Genomic DNA, 19,779 nt, shown 5'->3' with positions numbered 1-19,779 from the left:
AGAAAAATAAGATGGTCTGACATGCATGGAGAAGACAAAATAATGTTATAGCTGTTTAAAACTTTAAACTGAACCACATAATAACAACAAAAAATGCTGAAACATTTTTTCTGAAATGTCCTTTATGACTGTTGCTTGTCAGATGGTACGATATAAGCCTGGTGGGAAAAAAACAGAACAGTCAAGACAGACTACGCAACACCAATAGTCTTAAAAACTGATTACAATTGACAGCATTGATTTTGTGGCCAAAATCGGACACTGTGCACTAGGCTTTACAATACAGCCAAGATGGTTACACCAAACTACATTTTCCAAAACTCGTTAACCAATGGACATATTCCAGCAAAAGAAATATAGTTCAACTTAAAATTCCCCATCTTTTCATCTCAGTCAGAACCATTAGAGCTAAGGACAAAGTCAGTGCTGCAAAGTTTTGTGGGCCACTCACTTACATAAAACATAATGTGACAATTTTGAAAAGCATCAAAGTTACAGTCTAAGTGACTCAACAAATCTAATTTGACCCTTTTTTAGGTTTGATATTCGGAATATGTTGCTGATATGAGATACTTTCATATGCTTTATAAGCCTCAACTCCTTTTGGTCAGCAACAAGCCAGGAAGTGAGCTGATGAGGGTGTGTGAAGGTGTGAGACGACCCTTGTCCGTCTTCTACAGGGCACTGCTTGGCAGACAGCACGTAGGCACAAGAGAAGGGCAGACAGGCAACTCACTAATCTGTGCCATCGCTCTGCATCAGGAATGTTGTTTTGATTTGGGTCATTCCCGTAATCACTGTCGCTCATCGGCAAGGGAGCGGGAGTCATCATTACAGAAGATTATGAGGAAGTGGGGACTTTCCACACGTGCAGATGTGTTTAATAGTTACCCTTTAGCTCTGGGTTCACAAGAAGCTATGACCTCATAACAGGGTGATGGGGCTTAGTGCAAGTCTGAATCAGCAGTGCAGCACTAGTGCAGCCATAACTACTTTATCTACCTCAAAAATCAAGTAACCTACAGAGCCGAAATATTCATCTAAAAATCTTTGTTTGTGTTCTGCAGAAGAAAGTCATACACATCTGGGATAAAATGAGATTAACTGATGACAGTTTTTTTTTTTTTTTTTAAACTATCTCTTTAACTTAAGAAAGACCTTAGTGACAATACAATTACAATTTTTTTTTTTTTTTTACAAGACTACAAGTTACTTACATGAACAGCACAGCAGTGGATGGGACTGTGGAAAAGTTTAGCACATCGCCACTCCTCTAATTTGAATTCACTAGAGAGGGTCTGAGTTTAGGACCTCTAATAGTCTGGTGTCATTACACTGTATGTGTGTGTGTGTGGTGTGTGTGTGTGTGTGTGTGTGTGTGTGTGTGTATTTAGTTTTACTCACAGCAGTTAGATGGGACCTTAGGCCTAAATAAACAAGGCAGTAAATGTACTTCTGTACCCCTCCCCTAATCTCATTTCCCGCATCTCCCTCACTCCGCACCTTCTGAGAAGGCCTAACGCGGAGCAGTGGACTACCCAAAACCCGAATGCCCTAACTGAATAGGCTAATGTGTGGCTGTGTCCATGGTAAACAAAGTTGCAGACTGTCAAATAAAATATGTTTAAATTGTTAATCAAACAGTTTATCAGTACAGTATACTGGTATTAGTGAAGTATATTTTAGTCAGTGTGATTAAATAAAATTTTTCCAAGAAAATGTTTCAGAAGGTCTGACACTTTAATAGTCAGCCTACTATTTGGACTCTATGCCTAGCATAAAAAAACACAGCAAAATGTAGGTTAAAATGGAAGATTTGTATTTAGTTTTTTCCAATATTTTCATACTTCAATATCAACTACTCCAGCTTTAAAAGCTCTACTTTTTTATCTCCAGATTCTTTTAGAATTTTTTAATACTCTTTAGGGCTTGTTGGGAAATTGCTTGATATTAATTTCTTGTTTATTGAACATCTGTATAAAAGAAATATCACGCTTGCAATTGTGTTGTTGGACTGAATATCAGCACTACTGTGACTACCTGTGGTCTTATGCCTAAGGCCAACTCACATCTATGGTAATTTACAATAAAATCTTTCTCATGTGATATTGCATAATTATCTTACTCCATCTATGACCGAATTACTTCAAGACAGGTCACTATAATGTGGGTTGTGCGTATGCAGTGACGGAGAAATGGTCCAGCACTACCTAACTGACGCACTTAATCGGGTCTCGGTAATAGATCTGGGACTTCTGAAACTAAATAAATTCCCAGTTAGCTGACACTTTCGGCCAAGCCCTATTTCTAGGTTCAGAGGAAGAATCACTTCCGCTGTATGACCCTCTGATGGTCCCCACATTGGTAAAGTCAATCGTGGGGTTCGGCTCTCGTGGGTTTGGAGTAATAGAAAGAGAGATATCCAATAGAAACACTAGGGAACCTGTATGTAGGGCACTCCTACACACAAAAAATCTGCACTGACACATGAAAGAAAAACAACTGCGCCTGCTCTCCTCCTTGAGGCAGTGTGGCAAAGCATAGGAGCTTTGAAGGAACACACAAAGAAGTTGGCAGAGACTAGGCTTATACTGTAGGTAATCTTGGATCATTAAGGACAAGTGAACTAACATGTGCTCAAGCATTTTTTAAATCATCTGTTGTATGTGCAAAGACAATATGAAAAGATGCTAAGGGTTTTCCCTTCATTTCCTTTGTTTCCTCAGCAAGAACTGCACAAGGCTCCAACCCATTCAAAGACTAAATTATCTATATAGAAACACTGCTCACTACAAATATTTCAGCATCATCTTGCTTTACCATCCAGACTGAGCTGAGTAAATGATAAGCATAATTTACCTAACTTACGATCACTGAGCACTTTATTAGGAATACCTGTACACCTACTTATTCATGTGATTATTTAATCAGCCAATCATTTGGCAGCAGTGCAATGCATAAAACCATTCAGATATGGGTCAGGAGCTTCAGTTAATCTGTATAAAAGCAATATCACACTTGCAATTGTGTTGTTGGACTGAGTACCAGCACTGCTGTGACTACCTGCGGTCTTATGCCTAAGGCAAACTCACAGATATGGTAATCTACAACACAATCTTGCTCATGTGATATTAAATAATGATGTACATCAGAATGATCTCAGTGATTATATATATATATTATAAATTATTTAATATTTGCCAATCCCTTTCTGAGCCATAGCCTTGGGCGTCTGACTGGTAGCGTGACGACGGACCCGAGTTTGGGTCCTTTCCTTATCTGGATATCCTGTATCCATCTTCAAGTTCCTATCTAATTAAAAAAGCCAAAAAAATGTGCCAGGCCAAGGGGGAGGTCTTCCCCAGATGAGTCTTGGTTCCTCCCGAGGTTTCTTCCAAGTCTACTAAAACATCTGCCCAGCTAAAAAGATTACCTTACAAGCTTGAATTTCCATGCTGGTCCAGGCTGGTTCATGCTAATTAGTGCTGGTCTAGATGGTGGACCAGCATAGACATTGTGTTTCCCAGCTAAATTTATATTAGCTGATGAAGCTGGTCAACCAGCATGGCTTTTCTAATGAAGCAGTTAACCAAGGAAGCCTGGTGGGGAAACCTGTACATCAGCATTCCATGTTGGAAACCAGGAAGGCTGGGTGATATGGCGATTTATATTGCAGTTAAAGTATAAAGTGTCAACCGGTAGAGATTTTGCTATCCCGTGTATATTGTGGTATGTAAATATCGGTGGGCATGGGCACACAAATACAGGGTGCGGGAAGTGAGAGAGAGAGATAGAGAGAGAGAAGACATGTAAAGATGGTTAAAATGAAAACTGATGCACTAGTTTTATTTCATGCCTCCTAAATGTTTTTGTTTCTTCTTGTTTTCTTTTTTCTTTTTCTCCCAATTTGGAATGCCCAATTCCCAATGTGCTTTTAAGTCCTCGTGGTCGCGTAGTGATTTGCCTCAGTCCAGGTAGTGGAGGACGAATCCCAGTTGCCTCCACATCTGAGACAGTCAACCTGTGCATCTTATCACGTGGCTTGTTGAGTGTGTTGCCATGGAGACCTAGCGCGTGTGGAGGCTTCATGCCACCCACTGCAGCAACCACGCTCAACTCGCCATGCGCCCCACCGAGAACGAACCACATTATAGCAACCATAAGGAGTTTACCCCATGTGACTCTACCCTCCCTAGCAACCGGGCTAATTTGGTTGCTTGGGAGACCTGGCTGGAGTCACTTAGCACGCCCTGGGATTCGAACTAACGAGCTAGCAAACTCCAGGGTTGGTAGCCAGCGTATTTTACCACTGAGCTACCCAGGCCCCCCTGTTTTCTTTTTTAACATGTTAAAATGATGAACAGCATTTTGGATTTATCTATCAATGTTTTAAAAATTCACTAAATAACCAAAAATATTCTGGTTAACACCACCTCTGGTTCCAATCACTTCACATTTCAAGATAAAATGAGCTTGTTCATAAAAAGCTGCATCTGATGTAGTTTGGAACTGTTCCTCCATTTAAGCCCACTCACCTTAACCACATTTTTACTGGGGGTCTTACCGGGGAAACAGATGTGGGTGCTACTTCCACCAGAAGTCGTTCTATAGCATTCACTAGCTTCAGATGCAGTCATTTTAGACCCTGTTTACAGCTGGTATTAGGACGCATTTTGGATGATCCAATCGCAAATGGTCAGTGCTAAATGTAATTATAAACAGGGTGCAAAACATTTTGTGATCAAATCAGAAAAAACACATAAAGAGGTAGACAAAAACACGTTACCACATCGCATTTGAGGTGTAAAAGCCATCCTGAATGATGCGTCCACCTCTCAATCAACCTCTGCGCAGAACAAAAGTTTAAATTTACGTGCGGATTTATAAGGAAATAACTGTCCATTTGGACAACTTGAAAAAGCGATTACATACCCAAGCACAAGAACTTCACAGCTCTTCCTTAGTGTGTCTGTCTGATATCAACATGCAGGGTGACAAGATGACAAGCACACACTTCTGAAGCTGAACTAACAGAGATAATCCACTAAAACAACAGATAATTTTTTTCTCAAAATGTTATGTTTGTGCTTAGATTAAATTTCAACTTCATCTGGGAGAAACAGCTGCCGGTTTTGTTTGCACTTTCTTTGGTTTTTTGAATTTTAGGTTTATTATCGTTCGGTAACACATTGACATAGTGATTGATGTACGTCATCATGGAATCAGACACCCTCTGCTAGAAATCCCAACCCCAAAATGAAAGAATAAATGAACGTATGCAGCAACAACAATTGTGTTTACTTGATAATGGAATTAATGCCCACATTTCGTGCTAAGTATCACGGGACGAACGAAAAAGGTGGATACTGCTGCTGTCAAGCTTTCCCACTGTCATTTGTTCTAAGTAAATTTAACTCAGGAATGATTCAATAACACCTTTCTGAACTGTACATATCTACTATGTAGTGGCCAAAAGATTTCTAGTATCCAATGGAAGGCTAATTCCAAAACAAATACATGATGGAGGGGTTTGCTTCACAATCAAAGAAAATGCTTATACAGTGCATTCAGACCCCTTCATTTTTTTCACATTTTGTTATGTTGCAGCTTTATGCTAAAATGCTTTAAATAATTTTTTTTTCACATTAAACTACACTCCACACCTCATAATGACAAAGCAAAACACATATTTTTGATAACTGAAAATGTATTAAATGAAAAACTGAAATATCATATTGACATAAGTATTCAGACCCTTTGCTGTGACACTTGAAATGTAGCTCAGGTGCATCCCATTTCTCTGGATCATCTTTGAGATGTTTTTACACTTTGATTGGAGTCCACCTGTGGCAAATTCAATTGATTGGACACAATTTGGAAAGGCACACACCTGTCTATTTAAGGTATCACAGCTGAAAATTCATATCAGAGCAAAAGCCAAGCCATGAGGTCAAAGGAACTGCCTGCAGAGCTCAGAGACAGGATTGTGTCGAGGCACAGATCTGGGGAAGGCTGCAAAAAAATTTCAGCTGCATTGAAGGTTCCCAAGAGCACAGTGGCCTCCATAATTCTTAAATGGAAGAGGTTTGGAACAACCAGGTCTCTTCCTAGAGCTGGCCACCCGGCTAAACTGAGCAATCAGGGGAGAAGGGCCTTGGTAAGAGAGGTGACCAAGAACTTGATGGTCACTCTGGTTGAGCTCCAGAGATCATGTGTGGAGATGGGAGAAACTTGCAGAAGGACAACCATCACTGCAACACTTCACTGGTCTGGGCTTTATGGCAGAGTAGCCAGACCTCGGTGCAAGACACATAAAAAAGCACCTAAAGAACACTCAGACTGTGAGAAACAAGATTCTCTGGTCTGATGAAACAAAGATTGAACTGTTTGGCCACAATTCTAAGCATCATGTCTGGAGGAAACCAGGCACTGCTCATCACCTGCGCAATACCATCCCAACGGTGAAGCATGGTGGTGGTAGCATCATGCTGTGGGGGTGTTTTTCAGTGGCATGCACAATATCATCCCAACGGTGAAGCATGGTGGTGGTAGCATCATGCTGTGGGGGGTGTTTTTCAGTGGCAGGGACTGGGGGACTGGTCAGGGTTGAAGGAAACTGAATGCAGCAAAATACAGAGATATCCTTAATGAAAACATGGTCCAGAGCACTCAGGACCTCAGACTAGGCACACAGCCAAGACAACGCAAGAGTGGCTTAGGGACAACTCTGTGAATATCCTTCAGTGGCCCAGCCAGAGCCCAGACTTGAACCCAATCGAACATCTCCGGAGAGACCTGAAAATGGCTGTTCACCGATGGTCCCCATCCATCCTGACAGAGCTTGAGAGGATCTGCAGAGAACAATGGCAGAAAATCCCCAAATCCAGGTGTGCAAAACTTGTCGCATCATACCCAAAAAGACCTGAAGCTGTAATTGCTGCCAAAAGTGCTTCAACTAAGTATTGAGTTAAGGGTCTGAATACTTATGTCAATGTGATATTTCAGTTTTTTCTTTTTAATACATTTGCAAAGTTAACAAAAATCTGGTTTTTGCTTTGTTATTATGGGGTATGTTTTTTATTCATGCCTCATTTTTTTCTGTCACAGGTGTGGGCTTTTGTGTTCTCGTCAAGAGACCAATGAGTTTTTTCTTTTACTGAAGAACTGACAAAACGTCACGATGATCTGAACATTATTTTCATCAACAATCGCACTCAGCCTCAGATTGTAATCCAAAGTAATTCTATCACTAAGCATTTTTCCTGCTTTTTGCAACTACAGTTGGCTAAAATGATAAATGAAATCAGAGCAGAGGCACTACAGTCTGTTTTTACGAAAAGTAATTTATTTTTTCACTGAAAGCTGCATATGGACATACGCTTTTTATGGCAAGCCATGAATGGATCAATACATAATCACAAACACTCAGAAGGTAAAGTTACTCCATGAATCACATCCTAAATCACTATTACAATTGTTTATGTTCACACAGTACTCCTGCTGTTATTTCAGCGAGCTCCACATAACAGGGAATCAAAGAGAGAGAGAGTCAGGGCAGTAGTTATGTCTACCAGCTCTCCACCATTTTGTATCGGCAAGTATGACATACCTCCAAAGAGAGTGAGATCTCAAAGCTGCTTTGGTACAACATGTATTTTGAAAATTGCAATAAAAATAAGTTGAATTGAATGGAGCTCATGAAAATAAACTTGTCAGTGTTGCTTGCTACTTCTTCATAGCACTTTTCCCACCGTAGTGCAGGGTCCGCTGTTAGTGCAAGGTCCACTCTCCATGTCCTGCGGTCCAGAGCATCTTCCGGGTTGACTCCATTGGCATGCATGTCATCTTTAATACAGTCCATCCAACGTTTCTTGGGACGGCCACAGGGATGCTGGCCGGCGGGATCTAACCTCATTGCCGTTTTTGCCATAGAAGCTTCCTTGCTTCTCATGTCGTGTCCATACCACGCCTCAAGTATCTTGTCCTGGATTGGTGCAACACCTAGCACCTTCCGTTCATCCGTGTTGGCCACATGATCCATTCCTGTAAGCCCCAGTGCCCATCAAAACATTTGCATCTCCATTGCACTTAATGCCGCCTCATGCTTCTTTGTCCCAGGCCAGCATCTGGTGTCATAGATCGCAACCGGTCAGACTACTGTCTTGTATGTCTTCGACTTTAGGTGCAACAGGATCTTGCAGTCACATAATACTCCGGTGACTTGGCACCATTTCAGCCAAGTGGCATTGACATGTGTTGGGTGTCTTGGAGGGAATCGCCAATCGCCGAGACATGGGAGCTGAGGTACCTAAAAGCGGTGACATTTTTAAGTTCTTGACCACCCACAGTGATTGACCCATCCACCAGATCTCCACACTCGAGGTACTCAGTTTTCGTGATGTTCAGGCGCAGCCAAAAATTGGTCAGGCACTCTTTCCAGATCTGCGTCTTCTGCTCAAGGTCAAGCCCATGCCACGTCTGCGAGCAGATTGCGGATTGGCCGATAGTTAGAGCAGTCTGTGACATCGAATTTGTTCTTCCAAATCAGCACGGTGACACTGGACAACAAAACGGGCGGGTCTTCACTGGTATGGATGATCTTATTGAACAGCGCCGCAAGAATCTCCATTCCTTGCATCCCCATGAGCTTCCAAGCTTCAGCCGGAAGGTCATTCAACCCTGTCGCCTTTCCTGCCTTCATCTTATTGATGGCGACCATGACTTTGGCTGGAAGACTGGTGGGACAGGGCCAGGGGCTGCTGCTGTACTTGGTATTGGCGGATGTGGGTATTCCTCATTGCAGAAGCGAGCTAAATGTTTGCTTATGACAAATAAAATCACCCAATTGGTGGTCTCTAATAGATCTCAATAGCTTGTAGCCGTATTAAGTTCCAAAGCCTCAAATACAGACCACTGTTACAACTTTCCCATGAAAGTTTTCTGTGTTAGAAGTTTCTTAAATGTCCTGCACAAATGGCTCTCCTGTTGACCTATCTCACCTCATTATCTGGGATGAACCTTTTCTGAGTTGAACCAGTGAGCCATTTATCAAATAAGTTTTTTTTTCTCTTCCAATCTCTGCTTTTGTAGAAATTCAGGGAGCTGTTGAACCTAAAAAGTATCAAAGTCACAGGACACTGCCAAATGCTCATCGGAATAGAGTGCTGATTTATGACATGTGAAAGGAGTCAGGCAAATGCCAGCTGCTGCAGCTATCGCTGAGCCATGACTGGGTCAACAGAGGTTGCGATGGCGGCATGACAAGTATGACGTACGTAACGGTTTGGTTTCGGTTACAGGCACCTTGCAACTTCATGTCACTCCGCCGTGCCAAGTCGAAAATGAGAACAAGGAAAAATGTCTGCGCGGGGGCAGCATTGCCGTTTGAATTACAGTTGCCGTTGATCACTGTCAATTTCATAATCTCCTTAATTAATAGCACAGCTGTTGCTAGGATTTAAGACATCTCAAATGGAACATGTTTTGTTTCCAAACTGTGTCATGGATTTGTGCTGTGTGACTGCAACACTAATGCTCTCGGAAAGGGATCACTCGCGCTCCAACACAGAGCGCTGTCCCCTCCTCCCTCCTTTTTATGACGACTTTTTGCTATCCTGATTTCTCTTTAATGTGGACTTTTGCAGGGTTATGTCACAAATTTTAACCAGCTGTTAGATTTTCTCAGGTAAGTGCAAGTCAACATCATACTGACTTCAAATGGCATCGTGCTGCAAGCTGGGAGCCAAAGATGGACAGTTTGAGCAGCACAGAATCATTGTCAAGACGTGTCAGCAAACATTCACATGAAAAAATATTACCAATGCTTAAATCCTTTGAAACAACTACAAATCTTATTTGAATTTTATCCAAAACAATCAGCTGATTGTTAGATTAAAAAGAGATAATTAGTAAAATAGGGAAGGCACACTGAAACAAAGCCTTAATAGAGGACAGTTAATAATGTTCAAGATATCATGTCTTGGCTATTTACAAGGTCACTTTCAGGGTCTTGTCTAAACCTACCTTATATTGGATACAGTATGTGTAACCTAAGCTCAGTGTGTGCAGTGGGTCACGTACTGTACTGCAAATCTCAAGGTGGTGTTGTAACAGTAGTTTCCACCAACACTAGCCCTTTCAACTTAACCTGTCATCAACGCCTACTGTCTTCACAAATCCATTGTTAAAACTGCTAGACTTCATTTGACAAGCTGCCAAACACTGCATGTTTTCCACCATGTCAACAGCAATGCATATCTCTGAGGATTTTATAGCCAGCACAAGCCCCTACTTGTTACAGTCTACCTTATTACAGCCTGCAACACTGCTTCATTCTTTCAGTTGGAATTCGCACCTGGTTTTAAAAAACTGAACTTAGTTTGTGCATTGTTTTGATAATTCAAGTTTGATCTGGTAGAGACTACAATACATTCAACACATTTAATATGTTGATTAAATTTGGTTTTTCATGGCATTATGATCTGAAATCAATAGTACAAAGAGCCTGTGTTGAAAATCAGATGCAACTTTTTAAGTAGTTTTTGATGTCATTGGCCATCAAGTTCCAAGTTTTGTAAGTCTGTTAGGCTTCTAGGTTAAAATCTAGAGTGTCCCTTATAGAACTAAGTAATTAGTTCTATCAACATATTGCTAATATACCATCATCAGGTTTAAAACTATGCACTTACAATTTACAAGGTGCGCACACATGCGCATTGTGCTATTGTATTAGGTCTCACCCTACTCCAAATACAACAAAACAACAGCAATTTAAACCATGTAACCTAGGATATTACCACATTTCCAAAGATTTTTGCTTCCAAAGATCACCTGCTTGCTTTCCCTAATACCCCCCTAAAAATTTACAGACAGTAAAAATACAAGTCAAAATAATCACCTTGACTTCAATGAAGTCTTCTGTCCTAGGATTGAGGGGAACATGTTATGGCTGCCATGAGGCAAACCTGCATGTAAACAGAGAATGAACCGGCTGATCCAGCACGTCTGCACTGATTTCTCTTTTCACCTGTTGTTTTATCACCTATACAGAAAAAAACACACACATCAATTCACATTTAGGAGCACATCTACAAACATGCTAAATATTTTTTTTAAGAGCTGGCAAAATTTACGTTTTAATGCATGCAATTAATTAAAGTTTAACACGTTATTTTTTCTTAATTTTCTGCAATAAACCAGCAAAAACACTGGTTGGAAGGGCAGAACCTTTGCGATGTGTCTGCCTGGAGTCATTACACTGACGCACACACCACAAACACACATACGTAGCAATGATTCAGTGCTAGTGTTAAAGTGATCAGGAAAGGAGCTCTTAACACCATTTGTTGTACAAAACAAGCCTAGAAATCAAGTATTTTTCAGTCCAAGTAAGGCACATTTTAATTACCACAGAAGCACGGCAAGTCTTAATTATCAACAAAAAGCAGAATGAGACTATTTGTCTGCAAGTGCTTATCATGTGGAGTTCAAAGTGGTTCTTGATGCTGGCACCCTGACACAAATTATAAATGCAACTTCACGATTGCTGTAACAAAGCGGATAGCCATAGTCTGCTGGCTGATTAATATTGCGGAGGATTAGAGTGAGATTGAATGCCCATAAATATGCAGCCTATATGGGGACTAGTTCTTTCAATTAGTCAAAACGTAACTTGAATTGGTGCTATTTTAGTGCATTGTTATCTTTATACTGTGGAAGTCTTCATTTGGAAAATGTTAATAAAGCATTCTATTGTTACATATCATTTTGTTTTCTTTCCTGAGAAGGAACTAAATGCATGTGGAGATGGGAACATGGTCATGTGTCTGTCAGTGGGGAGATAGGTAGCGGTAAGGGCCATCGCCTGGTGATTGCTAACTCTAAACACCTGTGTCTCATTTCAGTGATGGTGGAGACGGGCTTTCCGGAGAGGCCCAGCTCACTGTGCAGCAATTACACGCCGAGGACTGCCTGGACTACCCGAAACTGAAGTCGACTGTCCTGCAATGAGTCGGCCGCACACGGAACAACATCACCAGCGGTTCCGCTCCCTCAGCCTGAGCGAAGCTGGCCACCCGTTCACATTTGCCCAGCAGCTCAGTGATGCCTGACGGAAGTGGGTGCTAGCCGAGGAAAGCTGCGACATGGAGGGAGTTATCGATCTGATGGTGTTGGAACAGTTGACTGTTCGTCTGCCCCAAGGAACCGGGGAATGGGTCCAATGCCATCGCCCCACATTGGTGGATGACGCTGTCCAGCTGGCCGAAGCCCACATGGCGGCCTATCCGGAAGCCGGCGAGCAGGCTTCTCTCACTCTTGCTGCTCCTCCCCCTCTTGTCCCTCCCTCTCCTCCCTCTCGTCCTATACCCGCTCCCCGGAAATGGGGAGTTTTCCCACTCAAACCGGTGCCCCGATTCTGCGGACTGCACTATCCGCCGGTCCCCCATACCCCTCTCCGTCGCCACTCCCAGGATGATGTCTCCGCTGCCACGAGTGCAGCCGGGAAGCCTGGGCCGGTCTACTGGAGTTGCGGGGAACCTGGACACACCCAAGACCGGTGTCCGGTGATGGATGTGGGAACATGGGTCCAGGTCCCTGACTCACCACAGACCACCCCCGATTGAGCAGGGACGTAACATGTACTGGTAAGAATTAAGGGGTGTACATACCAAGCCCTGGTGGATTCTGGCTGTGATCAAACCTCGAATTACCACAGCTTGGTTCATGATGGGGCTTTGGGTGCAAAACACAAGGTGATGGTGAGGTGTGTGCATGGTGATGTTCACGAGTATCCAGTAGTGACAGCAATTATTCAATTCCGGGAGAAAAAGCATAGAGTGGAGGCCGTGGTTAATTCCTGCCTCACCAATCCACTGATTCTGGGGACCAATTGGCCGGGGTTTAAAAGTTTATTAAAAGCATTATGCGTGGATGGGTCCTGTAAACCAAAATCTCAGTGTGTGTCGTGTGACGCGATGGCTGGGGAGGCAGAGCCAGGGCCGCCTGTGGCTGCTCAGTGTCAGAGTGATGCAGGAGGGGGGAATCCTCATGATGCCATCTATTTTGTGAAGTGCACCAGTCCCTCCTGCAGCAAAGCAACCCCACAACATGATGCTGCCACCCCCATGCTTCACGGTTGGGATGGTGTTCTTCAGCTTGCAAGCCTCACCCTTTTTCCTCCAAACATATCAATGGTCATTATGGCCAAACAGTTACATTTTTGTTTCATAAGAAAAGAGGACATTTCTCCAAAAAGTAAGATCTTTGTCTCCACGTGCACTTGCAAACTGCAGTCTGGCTTTTTTATGGTGGTTTTGGAGCAATGGCTTCTTCCTTGCTGAGCAGCCTTTCAGGTTATGTCGAGATAGGACTTGTTTTACTGTGGATATAAATACTTGTCAACCTGTTTCCTCCAGCATCTTCACAAGGTGCTTTGCTGTTTTTCTGGAATTGATTTGCACTTTTTGCATCAAACTACGTTCATCTCTAGGAGACAGAATGTGTCTCCTTCCTGAGCGGTATGATGGCTGCGTGGTCCCATTGTGTTTATACTTGCGTACTATTGTTTGTACAGATAAACGTGGTACCTTCAGGTGTTTGGAAATTGCTCCCAAGGATGAACCAGACTTGTGGAGGTCCACATTTTTTTTCTGAGGTCTTGGCTGATTTTTTTCTTTTGATTTTCCCATGATCTCAAGCAAAGATGCACTGAGTTTGAAGGTAGACCTTAAAATACATCCATAGGTACACCTCCAATTCAGTACACCTCCTATCAGAAGCTAACTGGCTAATTGTCTAAAGGCTTGACATCATTTTCTGGAATTTTCCAAGCTGCTTTAAGGAGCAGTTAACTTAGTGTCCTAAACGACTTGCCAAAACTATTGTTTGCCAATCTAAAATCTATTGAGTGGTTAAAAAATTAATTTTAATGACTTTAACCTAAGTGTATGTAAACTTTTGGCTTCAACTGTACACTGTGCAAACTTTATGAATTGCTAGGGATTAAATCGATTCGCACTACCACAAACTGATGGACTGGTCGAATGATTTAATCGAACACTAAAGAATATGATTTGTAAGTTCGTACTCAAGGATGCTAGGAATTGGGACAAATGGCTGGAACCTCTGTTATTTGCAGTCAGGGAGGTCCCGCAAGCCTCCACAGGGTTTTCCCCCTTTGAGCTCCTGTATGGACATCAGCTCCGCAGGATGCTTGACGTCATACGTGAGGCGTGGGAGGAGGGGCCTTCCCAAAGCAAAAATGAAATTCAGTATGTCCTTGATCTTCGAGGAAAGTTACACACGCTGGGTCGGCAGTCACAGGGGAATTTGCTCCAAGCTCAAGAGATACCAAGCCGGCTCTATAATAGGGGTGCCCAGCACTGGGAGTTTGCACCGGGAGACAAAGTCCATGTATTACTGCCCAATTTGTGCTCTAATTACTCTCCAAGTGGCAAGGACCCTTTGAGGTCACACAGCGAGTCGGGGATCTCGATTATGAGGTTAAACGAACGGATAGAGACGGAGCACGTCAAATTTACCACCTCATCCTCCTTAAATTAAGGAGAGAGGCAGTCCCCATGTCCATGATGATGGTAGTTCCGGAGAGGGCGGAGCTCAGTCCGGAGGTGAAGTTCAAAGCTGATCAATTCACCCCAGTCCCTTGTGGAGACCCCCTCTCACCGTCCCAGCTCATGGAGGTGGCCAAGTTGCAAAAGAAGTTTGCAGACGTGTTCTCCCCTCTCCCCGGTAGTGGTATGTAGTCGGCCGTACCGCTTGCCCGAACACAAGAAAAAAGTGATTTGGGATGAATTAGAGGCAATGCTCGAGATGGGAGTAATAGAAGAATCATACAGTGATTGGGCCAGCCTGGTTGTTCTTATGCCTAAGAGCGACGGGTCGGTCCGGTTCTGTGTAGATTATCGAAAAGTCAACACGGTGTCTAAATCTGACACAAACCCAATGCCCCAAATTGATGAACTGCTCAATCGGTTGGGTGTGGCTCAATTTTATTCCGATTTAACAAAGGGGTATTGGCAGATCCCCTTAACTCCATTATCCCGAGAAAAAACTGTTTTCCACACCATTCGGATTACACCAATTCGTCACTCTTCTGTTCAGTTTGATCGGGCTCTCACCACGTTCCAGCGCCTCATGGATAAGATTCTCCGGCTGCACGCTGCGTATGCTGCTGCCTATTTAGACGATATTATTATATACAGTAATGACTGGCAGAGGCATATGCAGCATCTAAGAGCCATCCTGAGGTCGCTGAGGCAGGCGGGGCTCACGGCGAACCCGAAAAAGTGCACAATTGGACGGGTGGAAGTACGGTATCTGGGCTTCCACTTGGGTCATGGGCAGGTATGGCCCCAAGTTGATAAGACCTCGACGACAGCAGCCTGCCCACGGCCAAAGACCAAAAAGGAGGTGAGACAGTTTATGGGGCTGGCTGGCTACTACCGAAGTTTTGTGTCTAGTTTCTCTGATCTCACTAAAAAGGGTGAGCCAGATATGGTCCAATGGGTGGAGGCGTGCCAACAGGCTTTTACTCTGTGGCGGGCCGCTTTTACATGCTCATAACTTCTCTTTCCCCTTAATTTTGCAGACGGATGCATCAGAGAGGGGGTTGGGAGCCACGGTCTCGCAGGAGGTGGAGGGAGTGGAGCGGCCCGTGCTGTACATTATTCTTAAGCTCTCTTTGAGGGAGGCTAAGGGGCCGTTTACACGACAACGTTTTCAACTAAAAACGGAAAACTTTTTATGCGTTTTGGCTGTTGGGTTACATGACAACAGCGTTTTGGGACCTGAAAATGCATACTTTTGAAAACTGGATTCCAAGTGCATGTTTTTGAAAACGATGCCGTTATTGTCTCCGTGTAAACATACAAAATCTATAGGCATACGTGCAAATACTTCAAAACAACGCGCGTGTCATTCAAAACTACAATGGCGGACTACAGGACTGTGTTTGTGCTGCTCAAGCTTTTGAGTTTATTGACACTTCTCCAGCAAAGTGTAGATTAACTGCATCACTACTACGACCAGCGATCGCCATCTTCATTGTTTTTATTCACCGCTCTGTGGAAGAATGCTTATGTGCGCAGGCGTGTAGTGTTTCTTTACAAAGTCACATCGCCAACTACTGGCCTGGCATGCATAATACAGCGTTTTTAGTCGTTTTCGCGGATCCGTGAGAACGGGGATTGTTTTGACAATGTTGTCGTCTGTACGCGAAACTTTTCCGTTTTTAGTACATCGTTGTCGTGTAAACGTACCCTAAGTACAGCATGATCGAGAAAGAGTGTCGGGCCATCAAATGGGCTGTCCTAACCCTCCGCTATTACCTGCTGTGTGTCTGTCAGTGGGGAGAGAGGAAGCAGTAAGGGACATCACCTGGTGATTACTAACTCTAAACACCTATGTCTCATTTCAGTGACGGCGCAGATGGGCTTTAAAAGGCCGGCGGAACGCCAGACCGGGAGAGAGTGTCCGGGTCACACACCCACAACCTGTCTGGAGCTAAATGCTGAAAAGCTGTTAATTTTGTTGTATCTGATGAATTTATGTTGACTGTTACCCCTGAAGCTGATGTGTGTGAGATCTATAGTTCCTACTGAAAAGACGTAGTGTGAGTGAATCCTTGAGAATAAAGAGAACGTTTACGTGGACTGTGACGCTGACTCCCGCTTCCCTCTTTCCACCCCACTCTGAGACCGCTACAATGCATTTTGACAGGAAAAGAAGTATATTTAGAGTCAAATTTCAGCACTTTCAAAATCTGAGATTAATCGCGATTAACTACGAAAAATTATGATTAATCAAAATTCTTTTTTTGTAAAATGGGTGTAGAAATGAGGTTAACAAAATGATCTTATAAATGGTGTACAATGGCCTATGGCCAGCAAAATATCTGCCCCAAATTCCTGAAGAAAAACCCCCCATACATTTCCATAATTAAACTCACACATCTCAAATCCACATCCATCTCCACCACAATCTAGTGGAAAACACAGTCCTCTTTTCTGCATACATAAACATAAACCCTTACAGGATGAAACACAACACCCATACACCATTCATTCCATCTGAGATCTTGTCCACCAGGTATTATCATGTGATATTCTGACAGTTTGACTCCATAGCTGTCACTATTACCCAGCCTGAATTCACATGTGTCGACATATCACATCTTTAAACTAATCTCTAACATTATAAAGCCCTGTTTTTTTTTTTTTTTTTTTTTTTTTGTTTGTTGTTGTTGTTGTTGTTTGTTTGTTTTTTTAACCGTCGCATTTTTTTTTCTTCCTGTTTGCACATTTATCCAAACTGCAAGCACGTGTATGCATGGCACTGTGTTTACAAATTAGTTTCTGAGATGACGTGGATAAACCGAAACCTCGTTTGACTTATTTGATATTCCCATGGCGATTTAGGATAAGTAAAACAGTATCAAATGAATTGAAAACAGAACCTCCCAGAACGTCAAAGAAAAGCACGACAGTAAATTAATTCACATTACCAAATTTCCTCGAATTCCTGTTCCGCACAATGTCCCAATAACACCCGCCTCCTGTGGCTGTGTCGACCCTGCCCTTCACACAGAACATAAGCAAACTCTCCCAGAGCAAACTTTAACACACTGAGAGAGAGAGAGAGAGAGAGAGAGAGAGAGAGAGAGAGAGAGAGAGAGAGAGAGAGACTTCAAGGTGCTGACAACCCAACACGTCTTTTCTATGATAACGTTTGAGAAAAATGTTATTCTAAACGTAAACTAAGAGATCACTTGCATATTTGTAAGGGTACTGTTGCCATATGAGGCACGCGAACAGACTGATTCAACCGATTGCAATCGGATTTTTAAAAAGTTTTATAAAATAGACGACAACTGCACCCAACTGTCATAAGTAAATTGTTTTTGGGAACAGATGAAGGTTTTAAGTGACGAAAAGAGGCCGTTCAGACCGAACGCGTTCTTGCGCTACAAAAAAGACGCAGCGTAACGAGAACAAAAAGCTGGTCTCGAGCAGCGTTTTTAAAAGTTGAATTTCAATAGTGTCCCACACGGTACACACCGAACGCGCTGCGCTCTTTCAATGTTATTTTTTTTTTTTTTAATGTAAACAGGCGCTAGACGGAGGTCTTTGACCGTTGCGCCGTGTCCAGGTGGTTTTTCAGCGTCTTGTGCAGGAGCGCCAAGTTTTTAGACGCCGTGTCAAGTAAAATAAAGACAGCCAACGTCAACAATTTTATGAAAAACCATGCGACTCGACGCGACGACGTCCGTCTTGGCATGCATAGACAAGCTGTAAACACAGAAGAACATAAGAACGCGTTCGGGGTGAACATCCCTTAAGGCTGTAATTAAGAAAATGTAAAATTCTGGGAACTGCATGTATTTACTTAAGCGTGTTTATTTTAGTTATAGCTGTCTTTGAAAAAGGGGTGTGTCCTGTATGTTGTCACACTAGCTGCAAGTCATTGCTCAGCATAGAGAATACAGATCAGTATATCCATATTGCGAAACCACGACGATCCCTTGTATGAGTGGAAATTACTGAGGCAATCACTCTCAAATTAAATCGTGTTCTTGTAAATGTGAACACATGGGTTGGCCCTCATGTTTACGTAAGGGAGGACACCACTGCATTTCACACAGTGATCTTGAGGATTTCCATTTTGTAATACTCTTAAAAACAGGTGCACCGTGCACCCAGAGTTACAAATGCAGTCCACTGATGGGGATGCCATAGGAACAGCAGATAATCTGAAGCCCAGCTCATACATTGTATTCTTGTGCAGCTTGAACTGCTGCTCTGATGTTTGTGGGTAAGACAGATGATGATTAGCATTAGCCACTCTTCATATTATGATCTCTCTCTCTCTCTCTCTCTCTCTCTCTCTCTCTCTCTCTCTCTCTCTCTCATCTCTCTCTCTCTCAATCAATCAATCAATGTGTGTGTCTGTCTAATTTTCTGGGGGTTTTTTCTTCCCATTTTTTGTTTGGAAATATCTTGAAAGAGAAGATATAGATTGAAATCTCTGTTTTATATATGTCCCTAATTTTGTGTGTGTGTGGGTGTCTCTGCGTGTTGCCCTTTGATCGCAGTAGCATTGGGGCCAGCTGAGGCTAGGCACATGCTGCATCCACCAAATGTCAGAAAGCATTTTGGTTCCTCAATTCTCCCCCAGGGAAGAGCAGCTTCCCTCTCCTTTACCTAATCTATCCATCCCTCCCTCTGTCTGCCAGCCTCACTGCACTGCAACTATGCTGTGCTTTCTCCCAAAAAACACAGTTGAGTGGATATGAGGACGAATGGGTGGATGAAATAAAATCATTTAGATGATAATGCAGCAAGCTGCACCAATTTTTTTGCTTACTTGTTGATACTGTACAATATTCAATACTGGAAGATTAGAACTTTCCAGCTGAGTTGATATAAAGTAAATGTACTTTCTCACTCCTGATGTGGCATTTACTTCACAGACAATGAATGTTTAGCAGTCGATAAAGACTCGTAGGAAAAAGTTATTCGGTAGTAGTGGCTAAGCATCAGTTGTTGTGCCTACTTATTTATTTAGGGGAATCGAGGCTAGTAGTCACTTTTGTTTTGCCTAAAGTAAATATCTCTCAGAATAGGTTTATTTTGGGAAATCAGTTTCTGTATTGGGACATACCTTTGAGAATTAGCTACAAAAATTGGCTGTTGATAATTTCCGCCATTATAACACAGGAAAAAAAAAAAGAAAGAAAAAAGATTTCATTTAATACATGATGTC

The 19,779-nt window shown here is 42.7% G+C and overlaps 1 protein-coding gene across 19 annotated transcripts in view; it reads right to left on the bottom strand.

Annotated features, from left to right (window-relative positions):
• The window catches only part of LOC127446333 (SH3-containing GRB2-like protein 3-interacting protein 1), a 129,465-nt gene extending 111,139 nt beyond the window's left edge, over positions 1-18,326 (bottom strand). For 15 of the 19 annotated variants that reach the window (XM_051707164.1, XM_051707173.1, XM_051707169.1 and 12 more), the window contains exons 1-2: positions 17,522-18,323; positions 10,898-11,041 (exon numbers count right to left, since the gene is read on the bottom strand). The gene's annotated coding sequence lies outside the window, so the exon portion shown is untranslated. Of the gene's footprint in view, positions 1-10,897; positions 11,042-17,521 lie in introns of all 19 variants that reach the window. The other 4 variants (XM_051707182.1, XM_051707183.1, XM_051707184.1 and 1 more) reach the window with 2 other exon arrangements.
• Between the last annotated feature and the right edge of the window lie 1,453 nt (positions 18,327-19,779).

Source organism: Myxocyprinus asiaticus, chromosome 9 (assembly GCF_019703515.2).
Source record: "Myxocyprinus asiaticus isolate MX2 ecotype Aquarium Trade chromosome 9, UBuf_Myxa_2, whole genome shotgun sequence".
NCBI classification, from domain to species: Eukaryota; Metazoa; Chordata; class Actinopteri; order Cypriniformes; family Catostomidae; genus Myxocyprinus; species Myxocyprinus asiaticus.
Note: the sequence above shows the minus strand (reverse complement) of the source record. Positions and strands in the feature narration are given on the sequence as shown.